Consider the following 16,948-nt stretch of genomic DNA (forward strand, 5'->3'; position numbering starts at 1 on the left):
GGAAGGGGTTAAATGACCTTTGCTAACTTTTTTTTTTCACTTTTTTTTTGCAGTGCTATAGCTCCCATAGGGAGCTATAGCACTGCACACACTGATCTCTTATGCTGATCCCTGCAAAGCCATAGCTTTGCATGGATCAGCGAGATAGGGGCTCGATTGCTCAAGCCTTTAGCTCAGGCTTGGAGCAATCAAACCCCGATTGGATGCTACAGAGACAGGTAAGGGGACCTCCGCTTGCGTCCTAGCTGCTCGGGACATCGCGATTTTATCGTGATGTCCCGATCAGCCCGATTGAGCTGCCGGGAAGCGGCAACTTTGATTGCCGTGTCTGAAGGGTTAATAGCGCGCGGCACAATGATCGATGCCACGCGCTGTTAGCCCAGGGTCCCGGCTATGACTAACAGCCTTGACCGACCCGGTGTGATTCGGGGTCACGGTGTGACCCCGTTTTAAACACCACGATCGGGCGTAGGCCCTTAAGAGGTTAAGCTCCTTTCCATCGGAGTGTCGCCTGCCCTCGCTCACAGCGGCTGACCGGGCTACCTTAAATGCCCCGATCACGCTTGAGGAACTCACCGAGGTCCTTAAGTTTTTGCCATCCGGCCGCTCCCCAGGGCCAGACGGCTTTTCCTTCTTAAACTATAAGACTTTTTCCGCTTCTCCACCTAGTCTCTCTGTTCAATTCCTTCATTGTGGGGGGGAGGGGGGGGCGAGGGGATCCCGCAGTCCTTTTTGCACTCCTTGCTTACCCTTATCCCCAAACCGGGTAAGGATCCCCATGATTGCACCAGTTATAGGCCCATTGCCCTGCTCAATACTGACCTGAAGCTGTTTTCTAAACTTCTAGCAGCTCGTCTCGGTTGTCTCCCCCCCTCCCTCATCCATAAGGATCAGGTGGGCTTTATTCCTTGCCGCCAGGGGGGAGACAAAAGGAGGAGGGTCGTGGATCTGAATGACCTGATTAACCGACGGTCTGAGCAGGCTGTGGTCCTTAGTCTGGATGCCGAGAAGGCCTTTGATAGGCTGGGCTGACCATTCCTATTTGCCACCCTTCAAAAGTTTGGGATCACGGGCAATTTCCTCACTGCACTGCGGGGTCTCTACTCCTCCCCTACCGCTTCTATCAAACTCCCTCACGCCTCTTCTTCTCCTTTTCCTCTCTTCAATGGAACTAGGCAGGGATGTCCGTTGTCTCCCCTGATTTTTTCCTTATGTATTGAACCCTTAGCTGCCATGTTTCGAGGGAACGTGGACATCAATGGTATAGCTCTCCATGATAGAGACTATAAAATCTGTCTCTTTGCGGACGATGTCCTTCTCACCCTCTTTGGCTATCCAGGCATGCTGGGAGTTGTAGTTTTGCAACAACTGGGGGCACACTGGTTGGGAAACACTGGTATAGATACACCCATGGGGGGAGATTTATCATACGGTGTCTATTGTAGACACAGTTCTACCCCATTAAACTGCTTGTCTAACTTACACTCTTGCTCAGAATTTACTAAGGCTGTGCACTCCTTTGATAAATCTTGTGCAAAAATAGAAACGCCCCCCCCCCCCCCTTGCTCTACCGTACACTCCTTCTCTACCTCACAGGAAAAGTGGACACAGGGATTTTGTTCTATTGCTTCGAGGCCAGGATTCCATTTAAGCTTTTTGTACATCAGCAAAAACGCCAGAAAAACTGTCCCAGCTTTTTCCTGCGTTTTGTCAGTTTTTCTTGCATTTTTGCTGGTGTGTGGAAACAAAAAAAATGTACTAAACTTTTAGTTGTTTTTTTTTCTCTTCGAAATTTAGATACGTGAATGCGGAGGACTATGTAGGATTTGGTGGATTGTGACGATGAACAGCGTTTTCTTTAAATGTCAATGAAAGGGTTAAGGAGGGCTGTGGGGGAGTGTTTTTTTTTTTTTAAATAATTTTTTCAATGTGTTGTGTTTTTTATAATTGAATTTTCAGGCTTAGTAGTGGAAGGCATCTTGTAGACAGAATCCATTACTAAGCTGGGGCTTAGTATTAGTCCCTAAAACAGCTAGCACTAATACCCAATTATTACCCCGGTACCCACCACCACAGGGGTGCCGGGAAGAGCGCTCCTGGGCCTAGGCGGTAACAGGCTGGCGTTATTTTGGCTGGGGAGGGCCAGTAACAATGTTCCTTGCCCACCCTGGTAACTTCAGGCTGTTGCTGCTTGGTTGGTATCTGGCTGATACTGAAAAAATTAGGGAACCACACACTTTTTTAAAATGTATTTATAAAATTTAAATAAACGCATAGGGTTCCCCCTATTTTCAGTATCAGCCAGATACCAACCAAGCAGCAACAGCCTGATGTTACAAGGGTGGGAGAGGACCATTGTAACTGGCCCTCCCCAGCCTAAATAATGCCAGCCTGTTACTGCCTTGGCCCAGGAGCGCCATTTTTGACGCTCCAGGCCTGTTGGTACCGGATCTTCCCGGCACCCCTGTGGCGGTGGGTACCAGGGTAATAATTGGAGGTTAGCGCTAGCTGATTTTGGGGCTAACGCTAAGCCCCGGCTTAGTAATGGATTCTGTCTATAAGACGGCTTCCACTACTAAGCCTGAAAATTCAATTATAAAAAACACGACACATTGAAGAAAAAATGTATTTAAAAAAAACACTCCCCCACAGCCCTCGTTAGCCATTTTATTGAAATAAAAAAAAAATGCTGGTCATCATCGCAGTCCACCGAATCTGACGTAGTCCTCCGCATTCACGTATCTGAAATGAGAACAAAAGAAAAACAAGAAATATGAGTTAGTAAATTTTTTGCTCTCTCCCTTGGGAAGGGGAGGGAGCCTCCAGTTGTTGCTAAACTACAACTCCCATCATGGGAGTTGTTGCTCCAGTTGCTGCTAAACTACAACTCCCATCCAACAGCTGGAGTCTCCCTGCTTGGGAACACACTGCTCTGTATCCATTATGTAAAACGCATAATGTGAACAGAGATCTGTCCCTCTGCCCTTGGACTACTACTTCTATCATGGGACAGAGTCTGTCCCATGATGGGAGTAGTTGTAGTACCGCAGCACTGCTGAGGGATAGCACTTGCACGTCCCCAGCTGCGGGACTTTTAGGATTACTACTCCCATCATGGACAGACTCTGCCCATGTGGGGAGTTGTAGTCCAGTGGCTGAGGTGCAGATCGCACTGGGTCATTCTGCAGAGACCCACTGCGATCCGCAAATTAGCAAGCCGGAGGTACATGCGGCTACATCACGCTGCCGCCGGCTCCTGTATACACTGTCATAATTCATAATCCCCGCCGCTGGGAGAGAGGAGCTCTGATTGGTCAATAGCTATTCACCAATCAGAGCTCCTGTGTTTCGGCGGCTACGATTATGAATTATGACAGTGTATATAGAAACAGGCGGCAGCGAGATGTAGCCACATGTACCGTCGGCTTGTTAACTTAAAGTCAGATCGTAGCAGATCATTCTCTGAAGAATCACTTTATTAACTATACAAACCGGCGGTACATGCGTCTACACTGCACTGCCCGCTGGCCTCTATATGAATTATAACAGTGTATACAGGAGCCGGCGGCAGCACGATGTAGCCCCATGTACCGCCGGCTTGTTAACTTAAATGCGGATTGCAGTGCGTCTCTGCAGAATGACCCGATGCGATCTGCACCTCAGCCCCTGGACAACTCCCATCATGGGCAGAGTCTGTCCATGATGGGAGTAGTAGTTCTAAAAGTCCTGCAGCCGGGGGATGTGCAAGTGCCATCCCTCAGCAGCGCCGCAGTACTACAACTACTCCCATCATGGGACAGACTCTGTCCCATGATAGGAGTAGTAGTCCATGGGCAGAGGGGCTTATCGTAGCAGATCATTCTCCGGAGATCCGCTGCGATCCGCATTTATTAACTGTAAAAGCCGGCGGTACATGCGGCTACACTGCGCTGCCCACCGGTTCCTATATACAGTTCTTATAATTCATAATCCCCGCTGGGAGACAGGAGCTCTGATTGGTTAATAGCTTTTCACCAATCAGAGTTCCCGTCTCCCGGCAGCAGGAATTATGAATTATGACAGTGTATACAGGAGCCGGCGGCAGCGCAGTGTAGACGCATGTACCGCCGGCTTTTACAGTTAATAAATGCGGATTGCAACCCCAGCCCCTGGACTACAACTCCCATCATGGGCAGAGTCTTTCCATGATGGGAGTAGCAGTCCTTACCATCCTAAAATAGACACTTTGGTACGTGTCCTCCGAGGTGGTGTATATTTGCGCTAGAAAAGTGCTTTTGCGCATTTTTTGCGTAAATAAAAAAAACACAGTTAATAATTTGATTCTACAGTAGAAAGTGCTCTATGATAAACTTAACTGTAGACATGGCTATGAAAAATTCTATCAAATTTTGCGCAAAAAACCTTTTGCACACATTTTTGCATAAAAAATACACCAAAAAAAGCTCTATATACAATGATAAATTCCCCTCATGCACTTTATATAGTCATCCACAGTAGTAACACACAGGCACATCACATAGACATACACATATGTACACATACATATATATCCACACACACATGCTTATACACATATATACATGTAGGGACACCTACTTTAGTCAGGCCCCATGTTGTACAGCCTCTGCGATGCTCTCCTTTCCTCACAGCTCTGTGCTCTCTCACCTCCCCCTCCTCCTTTTTTATTTAAAAAAAAATGTCAGACATCCGGGGGCCCTCTTGTTCGACTGGGTGCCGGGGCCTGGAGCACGAGCTCAAAAGCACCATTGTTAATCCAAGGTATATTTATGAACTGAAGCACAATTGCACAATATTGTGCAAATTTTATTTGCAGCTGCAGGAAACATTTGGTGTAGGTAGTTGTTGAAAAAGGAATAAAAAATAAGGATTCACTTACTTTTTCATCCTGTGGATGTTTATTCAATGTCTAATAAATGATACAAATGTGTTATTAGTTTAGTTAGATTGTGCCCATCTATAATTGTGGAAGGGAGTAATATCTCCTAAAACGCATCATTGCATGTAGCATTTTATTGTTTTATATGTCAATTTTTTTTAAATTATATTATTGAGGATACTTCCAATGCAGCACGTCCTCTGTTGTCCATTTTTCCATTTGTCTTCTATCGTCTACAATTGTGAGTTAGGAAGCAATCAGATCACAGTTTATTAGTAATCAATGCAAAAATCCAGTTAATTTAAAAGTTTATTTACTTTAGCTCTACATGTAGCCTAGCATAAAAAGAAGTTTGCAAATTTTGGCAGGTTGGGGTCCTTTTTTTTTTTTGTTACTGATGCAAAGTTTGGACATTTTTCATGTGTTATGCTGTATTTCCACTAGAGGGAGCAATGGCATTATTAAACACAAGTCTCAAGATAAATCTCAGGAAGTCAGATTTTCCCTCTTTTGCACAATGTTTAACCCCTTAAGGACCGAGCAATTTTCCATTTTTGCACTTTCGTATTTTCCTCCTTATCATATCATAACCCTTTCAATTTTACAAATAAAAATCCATATGAGGGCTTATTTTTTGCACCATCAATTCTACTTTGTAAGGACAGTCATTTTACCCAAAAATCTACGGCGAAACAAAAAAAAATTCTAATAATTGTGCGACAAAATTGAAGAAAAAACACCATTTTGTAAATTTTGGGGGCTTCCGTTTCTACGCAGTAAATGGTTCGGTAAAAATTACACCTTCTCTTTATTCTGTAGGTCCATACGGTTAAAATGATACCTCACTTATGCAGGTTTGATTTTGTGGTACTTCTGTAAAAAATTATAACTACATGCAGGAAAATGTATACGTTTAAAACTGTCATCTTCTGACCCCTATAACTTTTTTATTTTTCCGAATACGGGGCAGTATGAGGGCTTATTTTTTGCGCCATGATCTGAAGATTTTATCGGTACCCTTTTTGTTTTGATTGGACTTTTTGATCGCTTTTTATAAAAAATGTTATGGTATAGAAAGTGACCAAAAATACGCTATTTTGGACTTTGGTATTTTTTTGCGCATACACCATTGACCGTGCAGTTTCATTAACAATATTTATTTATAGTTAGGACATTTACGCACGCGGCGATACCACATATGTTTACTTTTATTTACAGTTTTCTTTTAAATGGGAAAAGGGGGTGATTAAAACTTTTATTAGGGGAGGGGTTAAATCATCTTTATTAACTTTTTTTTTTTGCAATGTTATAGCCCCCATAGATGACTAAAACATGCATTATTCTGATCTCTTACTGTTCAATGCTACGCCATTGCATAGCATTGATCAGTGTTATCGCCACTTGCTTCTGCCTGAATCTCATGCACGGAGCAGTCATTCGGTGATGGGATGCTAAGAACCCTCCTCGTACTTCCTAGCTGGAAGCGCGGTGGTCACAATCAGCCCGACTGGGCTGCTGGAAGCTTTCACTTTAGATGCAGCGATCAACTTTGATCACCGCGTCTAAAGAGTTAATGTCGGACATCTGCCAGAACGGCGATGTCCGGCATTAGCCACAGGTCCTGGCTCGGGACTGTGCGGGTATGATGCGAGCTCAGCTCCTGAGCTCGCTTCATAACCCTGTCATGCCGCACCTCCATTTATAAACGGCGTTTTGCGGCAAGGGGTTAAAGTGTCCTTGTCATTTAAAAAAAAGTTTTGACAAGTCATAGAGACAGGACATAGATCGCTGAGAGAACCAATTATTCTCCTGATCGTGGAGATCTCAGCACTATGGGGGAGATTTATCAAAACCTGTGCAGAGGAAAAGTTGCCCATAGCAACCAATCAGCTCATTTCTTTCAATTTGCAGAGGCCTTGTTAAAAATGAAAGAAGCAATCTGATTGGTTGCTATGGGAAGCAATTCCTCAGCACAGGTTTTGATAAATCTCCCCCTATGTCCCTAACCTATCACATCTTTTACTGTGTTTCTGTGACATGTCAAAAGGTTTTGAAATGACAGGGACACTTTAAGATTCTGTTCAAAACCACATCAAGATTATCACTGCAAACTGAAACCACAAATACAATTACATATTGGATTAAGTAGTACAGTTAAAGCAACCAGGGAAAATGCATGGTGAAAAGCCTCAAGGTGAATGGATTCAGACCTCCCAAAATAATATTGTGTTCCATGAAAAGAAGCAACACTTCGAAACTTGCATAAAATGCATTAAATGCGTTTTTGGGTTCCTTTGGCAGTTTTTAAAAATGTCCTCTTGTCGAGACTTTGGCGTTTTCTCCGGAAAATCTTGGCGTTTTCCTCCCATAGAAGTCTATGGGAGTGAAAAAACGCCAAGAAAAACGCCATGTGGGTTTTAACTTTGGCATTTTTTATTCTCTTTTTGGACTTAGTGATCCAAAAAAGTGATGGAGATACCTTTTTTATTAACATTTAGTAGGATACCATTAAAAAATAATTTAAAAAAAAGATACAGTAGTGATGGAAAAAATTGTATTTAACGAAATGTATCTTTTTTATAAAAAAAATTTTATTAATTTTTAAACAGGGATCAATTTATGTGGGCGGTAGGGCACAAAAAATGTAGCCAACAATAATAAAAATGTAGTGTGTGCGTGTTTTTTACCTTTTTTTTTTTTTTTTTTAGGTAGTACTACTACTCCCAGCATGGAACACACTGTTCCATGATGGGAGTAGTAGTTTACTGTATTAATTAAAAGATCTCCGGGGTCCCTTGCGATCCTCCTGTATAATGTATAGATGTGGCCGCTCTTCTATGGTCCCCTGTACTGCCATATATATATACACCTATTCATATTTCCCGCAGAGAGCTGTGATTGGCCAGATGGTTCCAGCCAATCACAACTCTGTGATTATGAATAAATATGAATATGTGTATATATACGTCAGTGAAGGGGACCATAGAAGAGTGGCCGCCCGCATCTATACATCATACAGGAGGATCGCAGCGGGTGTCAGAAGTTACACTCGCTGCGATCTGTCTATTAATGCAGGTACTACAGCTCCCAGCATGGAGCAGAGTGTGCTCCATGTTGGGTCTAGTAGTAACTGCAGTAAGGGACAGATCACAGCGGATGTCACTCCTCCTGACACCCGCTGCGATCCTCCTGAAGTGATTGTCGGGACTCAGCTGTTCTCAAGGCTACAGAGCCGGGAGAACAGCTGATGCTGAGCAGTAAATATACATTGTATATCTACTGCCCAGCAAGAACTTACAGTGAGCCAGCAATGTGTATACAATATACACATTGCTGGCTCACTTAACCCCTTGCTGAGCTGTGCGCGCTAAGCCAGCCAGGCAAGGAAAGCGTTAACTTACACTGCTGGCAGTGTAGGTTAACCCTTTGGACGGTATACACTATATACAGCTATCTATATATAGCTGCATATAGTGTATACAGAAGCTGAAGAAGTCACTTTACCTCCCTCCAGTCCCCGTGGGTCTGTGTAGCTCCGCCCCTTAGTGATGACATAATTAGGGGCGGAGCTACAGACGGAATCCAGGCTGGTAAGGGTATAAGGCTTTGTTAACATTGTCCGTTTTGGATAATGTGAACAGACCCTTCTGGCAGTGTCTACCCAGACAGGGAGACTCCAGCTGTTGCTAAACTACAACTCACAGCATGCCCAGACAGCCAAAGGCTGTCTGGGCATGCTGTGAGTTGTAGTTTTGCACCAATTGGAGGCTCCCTGTTTAGGTAGACATTGCATTATGGGCGCTCTCCCCTGCGGAGAGCGCAAAAAATGTCCTAACCCATTTTTGTTTTTTTCTTCTCGTTTCAGATCCGTGTACGCAGAGGATTACGGCGGATTCGATGGATTACGACGGATGAACTGGATTTTTTTTTTATTTTAATAAAATGGTTAACGAGGGCTGTGGGGGAGTGTTTTTTAAATAAAATAATTTTTCCAATGTGTTTTTTTAATTTTTTTTATTGAATATTCAGGCTTAGTAATGGAAGCTGTCTAATAGACGGAAGCCTGTGCTAGCATTTCTCCTGCGGTGTTGCTATTAGTGTGTGAAGAGTGGGAGAAGAGGGTTGCATTGACAATCCAACACAATGGGCAGCACATTGAACACATTTTATAAGTGGTCAGAAACTTGTAAATAACTCATGAAAGAATAAAGTTACGTTAAAACCAAGCACATCATTGTTTTTCTTGTGAAATTCCCAACAAGTTTGATGTGTCACATGACCCTTTTCCTATTGAAAAAACAAAAGTTGGATTCAAAATGGCCGACTTCAAAATGGCCACCATGGTCACCACCCATCTTGAAAAGTTTCTCCCCTCACATATACTAATGTGCTACAAACAGGAAGTTAATATCACCAACCATTCCCATTTTATTAAGGTGTATCTATATAAATGGCCCACCTTGTACATCATCTTTAGAGCTCCGCCACCGCTCCTCCAGTCCCGGGACATACTGCTATGGCCTGTAGGCCATAGCAGTAGATTGTGACCCCGGACCAGAGCAGCGGTGGACGGAGCACTGAAGTGGGGCAGTACACAGGCATACAGCCTCCAGCCATACACTCTATATGGCTGAAGGCTGTATGTCTGTGGGGGAGCTATACTGCACCTAATGTGGGGGAACCATACTGCACCTAATGTAGGGGAACTATACTGCCAACCTAATGTGGGGGAACTATGCTGACAACCTAATGTGGGGGAAACTACAACCTAATGTGGGGGGACTTATAATGCCAGCCTAATGTGGGGGAACTGTGGTGCCAATCTAATGTGGGGGAACAACAACCTAATGCGGGGGAACTATAAATAAAAATAAAAAAAACAAGTTCAGATCATTGAACTCTTGTGTTCTTCTTTTAAAACAAAATATTTTAATTTGTTATGGCAACTGTAGGAGTTGTTTTTCCTAAACTTAAACCTCAGTATTCTGATTTAATTGCTGTCATGGCACTTTGAGGGAATAAAAGCTGGCATGCATTACGGTTTGGGCACTCCGGCTCAAAAAGGTTCGCCATCACTTGTATAGAACCATATTCAGTTGTATTCAGAGATGAGTGTAAAGAGTGTAGTTGGCCATGGTGTTAAAGAACATACTCAAATTGGTTAATACTTTTGGAATACACTTGTTTTATTAATACAAGGCATTTGTGTCATTATGGACATGTTAACGAGCAAGCTGAATGGGAGGGGATGCACAAGACCAATAGGGTAATAAAGCAACATTGATGAGGCTAGTATGCATTTTTAGTATGCTTGCCTTTACATTTTTTGTTCAGGCGGAACACATGCTTTATGGCCACCTTTTTTTTTTATGACACATAATGTGTTAGGATTAGTGGGTGTATGAGACCAAAGACAACACCTCTATAGTTAAGTAACAGTACAAAAAAAAAAAAGACACAAAAAGGAAATGTACTTGTATATAGTGCAATATATATATATATATATATATATATATATATATTTTTTTTTTTTTTTTTTTTTTTTCTGTCTGCTATATATTCCAGGAAGTACCATGACTCCCAACATTAAACTTCCCTACTCAGTGCTCATTGATTGTGAACTATTTTCTATTTTATTGAGGCATGATTCAACACTGGAGAAGATTGGGAAGATAGGTGTAATGAGTTTGGTTGTACATGGACACACATGCATGCTCACTATAAGCATAAATACTCGCTATACACATGGAACCACCTACATATATGTTCACTACACTGTCAAGCATACATATACTCACATAGAAATATTTGGCTTCTTACAGGACTCCGGTTTAGGCTGGGAGCATGCAAACCATTCTTCAGGGGTTGCACAATGCAAGTAACTAGAGGGTCTGACAACTCTTCTGACCAATCTGTTTTTAGTACATTCCACATAAAATAGCATCTTTTCATACAATTCTGCATTATGTGTTCCTGTTATTCCTCCTAAAAATTGAGTAAAAAAACATTTCACTTTGGTGTTGTCGAGATAACACATCATCCTCTGCTGTCTCAGGAGGTGTGTGTGGTTCTTGTCTCTGAGCTCAGGTAAAGCCCCCGGAGTGCAGCCAGACCCTACAGTCTACATGATCACATTCCTGTCATATTGTCATATACCCACATATATATATATATATATATAAATATATATATATATATATATAATATTTTCTGACATTTAGGAAAGAAAAAGGGGTGTTTATATAATAATGCCTTGCCCTGATAAGTGCCCCAGGGTGAGTAGACAGGAAATGAATGTACCAGCTTTTGTGGACTTGCTGTTTGGAGAGAGAGCCTGCTGTGAAGAGCAATGTTCTGCAGCAGATCTGAGCGGGGAAATGACAGAAGTGCTGTTGGAGGGGAGTGAGCAGGGTGGGAGGGCTGTGATGAAGAGCTGAGAGAAACCATTGCATTCTGGGAATTGTAGTGCTGAGCAACTGCTCAATCAAGAAGTACAGCGATTATCTGTGAAGAAAAGAAAATACAAAACAACAACAAAAAAAATGGCTTTTGGTAGTTTCAGTAGCTGGGCAGACAGGAAAGCAATGCTTCTGGAATATTTTTACTTTTTCGTAAGAGTACCCTTTAAAAGTCCTCTTTTAACTAAATGTTTACAGCCACATGTAATCAGAGGCTTTTTGTGGTTTTGCTGTTTCTTTGATTTTTTTTGTGATTTCTGTACATTAAAACCACACAACACTACAAAACCACAAACAATTATCAATACAGAATGTAACCTGAAACTTGCCTGCCATAGTCAGGGAGCAGGCGTTCTCCTAATGCAGCGGCCTTATTTGAGCCTGTCGTGCCCCTGTGTTTTTTGTTGTCCTGTATAATTTTAGCACACAGAGCCACAAGTTTGGAGAAGCTGCAGCCACTACCAGCATAGTCAGCCAATAAATGAGCAGCTATGCTGGTGATGTCTCATACTGCTCCATCACCAACATTCTGAGTACTACACAGAACATGCTCTGATAGCGTTAGTCTCCCACCCCATCAGCACAACATTGAGGATGCAGAAGTTTTGAGTGGGGGAAGGAGGATTAACCCCTATTTTCACCTATTTTTGCAATTTTGCTTTTTCCTCCTTCCCTTCTAAAAATCATAACGCTTTAAATTTTGCACCTACAGACCCATATAAGGGCTTATTTTTTGTGACACCAATTGTACTTTGCAATTACATCACTTATTTTATAATATAACCTGCGGCGAAACCAAAAAAGATTATTTGTGGGATGAAATAAAAAAAAAAAATAATAATTTTGTAAATTTGGGGGCTCCCATTTCTACGCAGTGCAATATTTGGTAAAAATGACACCTTACCTTAATTCTGTAGGTCCATACGATTACAAGGATACCCAATTTATGTAGTTCTTATTTTAATACTTACAAAAATTATAAACTACATGCACCAAAATTTGTTAGTTTAAAATTGGCATTTTTTTACCCTTATAACTTTTTTATTTTTCTGTGTATGGGGCAGTATGAGGGCAAATTTTTTGCGCCGTTATCTGTAGTTCTTATGGGTACCATTTTTGTTTTGATGGGACTATTTGATCACTTTTTAGTTGATATTTTTCTGGTATATGAAATGACCAAAAATGCACAATTTTGGACTTTGGTATTTTTTAATGTGTACGCCATCGACCATGCGGTTTAGCTAACCTTATATTTTAATAGTTACATATGATTATTTTATTCTTTATTACATTATTTTATTTAAAAATGGGAAAAGGGGGTGATTTAAACTTTTAATAGGGAAGAGGTTAATGAACTTTTATTTTAAAAAAAGTTACACTTTTTTTTTTTGCTCCCATAGGGGGCTAAAACATGCAATCTTCTAATTGCATACACTGATCAGTGCTATGCCTTTGCAAAGCACTGATCAGTGTAACCAGCGATCTGCTGCTCTAGCCTACTGTGCAGGCATGGAGCAGTAGATCGCCGAGCGGACAACGGAGAGGCAGGTGAGGACCCTCCCGTAGTCCGGTAAGCTGATCGGGACATCACCGCTGAGCTGCTGGGATTCTTTTACTTTCGTTTTAGATGCCGCAATCAACTTTGATAGCGGTGTCTAAAGGGTTAATGGCATTATCTGTGGGTCCTGGCTGCCCGTAGCAACTGGGACCCAAGGGGTTTAACCCGTTCTTCGCCGGTGAGAACAGTTTAAACCCGTTATACTGGACCAGGGCGTATAGATACGCTTTAAGGATACCTTAAAGGAGTAGTCCAGTGGTGATTCAGTGGTGAGCAACTTATCCCCTATCCTAAGGATAGGGGATAAGTTGCAGATCGCGGGGGGTCCGACCCCTGGGGCCCCCCGCGATCTCCTGTACGGAGCCCCGACAGCCCGCTGGAAGGGGGCGTGTCGACCTCCGCACGAGGCGGCGGCCGACACGCCCCCTCAATACAACTCTATGGCAGAGCCGAAGCGCTGCCTTCGGCAATCTCCGGCTCTGCCATAGAGATGTATTGAGGGGGCGTGTCGGCCGCCGCCTCGTGCGGGGGTCGACACCCGCTATCTCGGCGGAGAGTCGGGGCCCCGTACAGAGAGATCGCAGGGGGCCCCAGCGGTCGGACCCCCCGCGATCTCAAACTTATCCCCTATCCTTAGGATAGGGGATAAGTTTTTCACCACTGGACTACCCCTTTAAGGATCCTTAAGGATCGGGGATGCAGGGCGGATGCATACACCCTGCGTCCCCAAGAGGTTTAATGGGCACTCTCATTAAAACAAATTTTTTCGTTTTCTATGTTTTATTTGTGTTTAAAAAAGCTGCGAATAGGTGTCTCCCAACTTGTCAGGTAATGCCGTCTGGAGTGCTGAAGGAGGGTGTGTGCAGCCTTATCAAATCATAGCTCATCTCACACACTGAACTGCTCTGGGCTGTGTGTAGCAGAGTGAGGGAGGAAGTTCTCCCCTGTATGGATTCAGGTGATGTCACACCTGCTGGGGAACGCCCCTTCCCAGTCTGTGAATCTGACTGAGACTGAGCAGAATATACAGAGTAACATTAAGGTAGAACACAAAAAATAATAAAAAATAAAGGCAGGGGGCGGTTTATCATGATGGGGGAAGTGAACTGGGAGGATTATAAAATCATGATAGGTACTCTTTAAGCATGTTTTAGGGACAGTCTGTCACCTTTTGCTCCTGGTGGTCACCCAGACTGCCATCATTATGTTTCAATGAAAAACAGTAATGTTGCACTCTCTTTCAATCTGTATGTACTTTAATAACATCACTTCAAGGTTGATATTTCCTTTGAAACAAATTAATTCTTAATAACATGTACACATGGGTAGCATTTGTATTCCACACTTAATTTTGCCTTTGTACTATAGAAATTCCAACAGACTGGCTAGTACATGTTTGTTTAGTATGGGCATGCTGATGTGTCTGTCTGTCTTCGTGAAAATACCAACCTTCTCTTTTCCATCCAATAAGAATTGATAATATTTATACAAGGTTGGTTTTTCATCATTTTAACCATACCAAAGTGCATGCTTATTATTATTTACTTGGCCAATGGGAATAGAGCTGATCTGTACAGTATTCACATTCATATAAGTATTTTAAGAAGCTTTTTTTTAAGAGTTGAAGGGTTGCAATAATTGTACCCCCATCCCATTTACCTGACTCACTTGTGCAGCCATGGTAATACTATCTAACAAGCAATCTTCACTAGTTTCTGCCACTTGAACTGGTGGACCCATTGGCAAGTCCAGGCCTTTCAAACATAAATAGTTCGCATAGAAGCTGTAGCTTCCTAGAAAAACTAATCTGTTGCAGCCTTAGGCTGCGTTCCCACTTGGCAGGTTTTTTTATTTTATTTTTTTAAACTACCACTGCAGTTTTTGAGCCAAAGTCAGAAGTGCATCCAGCAGGAAGGGGAAGTATTTCCCCTTTATAATTCCTTTTCCTTTTAAATACACTTCTGGCTTTGTCTCACAAAAATGCAAAGGCAGCATCGTAAAAAAAAAGTAGAAACACAGCCTTATGTTGATGGCAAAGTTGGAGAAACCAACCTTTTATCTGATGTATATGAGGGCTTGTTCATAGCAGGACAAGCTGGACTTTTTTAATGGTGGCCTTTTAGTGGACTTTTTGTGGCAGATTCACAAAATACAGCAATTCTGGAATCATTTTTTTTACACCATTCATCAGGTGGAATAAAAGTTGAGATTATTTTATAGTTCAGGTCGCTACAGGTGTGGTAATGCCAAATATTTATCTTAATATACAGTGATCCCTCAACTTACAATGGCCTCAACATGCAATAGTTTCAACATACAATGGTCTTTTCTGGACCATTGTAACTTGAAACCAGACTCAACATACAATGCTACGGACAGTCCAGATCTGTGAAACGTGTCAATGGCCGGAAGAACCGACCAATTAGAATAGACATTCACTGGCAAAACCCCTGTACTACTGAAGTGCATGCACTGACTGGCGTCTGGTAGCGCCCTCTACAGTACAGGGAGGTATTATATGTTCTGTACTCTTTACCTGTACCAGGGTTAGCTGCTCCTTTGGACACCAGGTGAGGGCATTTTTAGGACATTGCATGTACTGCACAGGACCCTGAAGAAGCTCCTGTCCTCTACATAGACCAGTGTTTCCCAACCAGGGTGCCTCCAGCTGTTGCAAAACTACAACTCCCAGCATGCCCGGACAGCCAAAGGCTGTCCGGGCATGCTGGGAGTTGTAGTTTTGCAACAGCTGGAGGCACTCTAGTTGGGAAACACTGACATAGACAGTGATTTACAGCTCCCAGCAGCTCTTTCTTACTTTTATATGTAAGGATTTGCTTTATCTATATTAGTTATCTACTTATTTTTGTTTAATCCTGACTTTTTCCTATTTTTTGGATGACATTTTGGTGGCTTCAGAACCAATTACCAGGTTTCCATAGAGTTATGGTCTCAACATACAATGGTTTCAACATACAATGGTCGTCCCAGAACCAATTAATATTGTAACTTGAGGGACCACTGTATTATATTTTAATTTAAATTATGTCTTTTTATTTTTTGTGTGAGGTGACAACATTTTTATGAAAATAAACTATTTAGTAAAACTTTACTTTTTAAAAGCCTCATAAGGGAACTTTGACATGCAATCACATGAACACTCATATAATACAATGCACTACTACACTTTAAGTGGGGTCGTGCGGCGCAGGGACTGGTTGGGCAGTATTGGGGCTGCTCTGCCAGTGGTTCGTCCCCCCCTGTGGGCACTAGTGTTGCGGCAGTGGTGGTCGCTGCTGAGTGCAGGGCCATTTTATGCTAGGGATGTTAGGGACCTACTACATACAGGTGGCCGTGACGTGGCTAGTGGGCTTTCACTTCATGATCAAGTACACTAATGACCTGTTAGTTTAATACATTTTGCTGAGAAGACTTAGATCAAGGTGCATGTTGTAAATGTGTGACCATGTCTGTTTTTTTCTGCATTGAATTCACATTGTGATTTCTATCCCCTCTTTTTGTGTTTTTACTTGGTTAGCACTCTGCCCCTCCCCCTCAGCCCAGGCCTATTTATATTGGCAGGAAACTGCATAAGATGCAGTTTTTTCTGACAATCTACTAGTCGTAGACAGGGAGCACATGGTAAGTGTGTTTTGTCACCAATTCACACTGGTGCTGTGCTGTGGCCATTGCTGCCGCGGCACTGTGTCTGTGGGGAGGTGCGGCCCAGTGTCTGGCCAGGTGGCAATGAGGCTCTTCTGTCAGTGGGTTGTTCACCCTGAGTGGACTGGTGTTGCGGGGGTGGTGGTCGCCGCTCAGGGAAGCGCCATTTTATGCTAGGGATGTTAGGGACCCACTACTTACCGTGACTTGGATAGCGGGCTTGCACTTCATGATCATCAAGTACACTAACGGCCTGTTAGGGGATAAGATGTCTGATCGTGGGGGTCTGGCCACTTGAACCCCCTGCGATCACCGTGCACACACCTGGCATTCTGAACATTATGTTCAGATCTGGGTTCGTACGGCTGTGGT

The sequence above is a fragment of the Hyla sarda genome, chromosome 1 (genome assembly GCF_029499605.1).
Source record: "Hyla sarda isolate aHylSar1 chromosome 1, aHylSar1.hap1, whole genome shotgun sequence".
Taxonomy (NCBI): Eukaryota; Metazoa; Chordata; class Amphibia; order Anura; family Hylidae; genus Hyla; species Hyla sarda.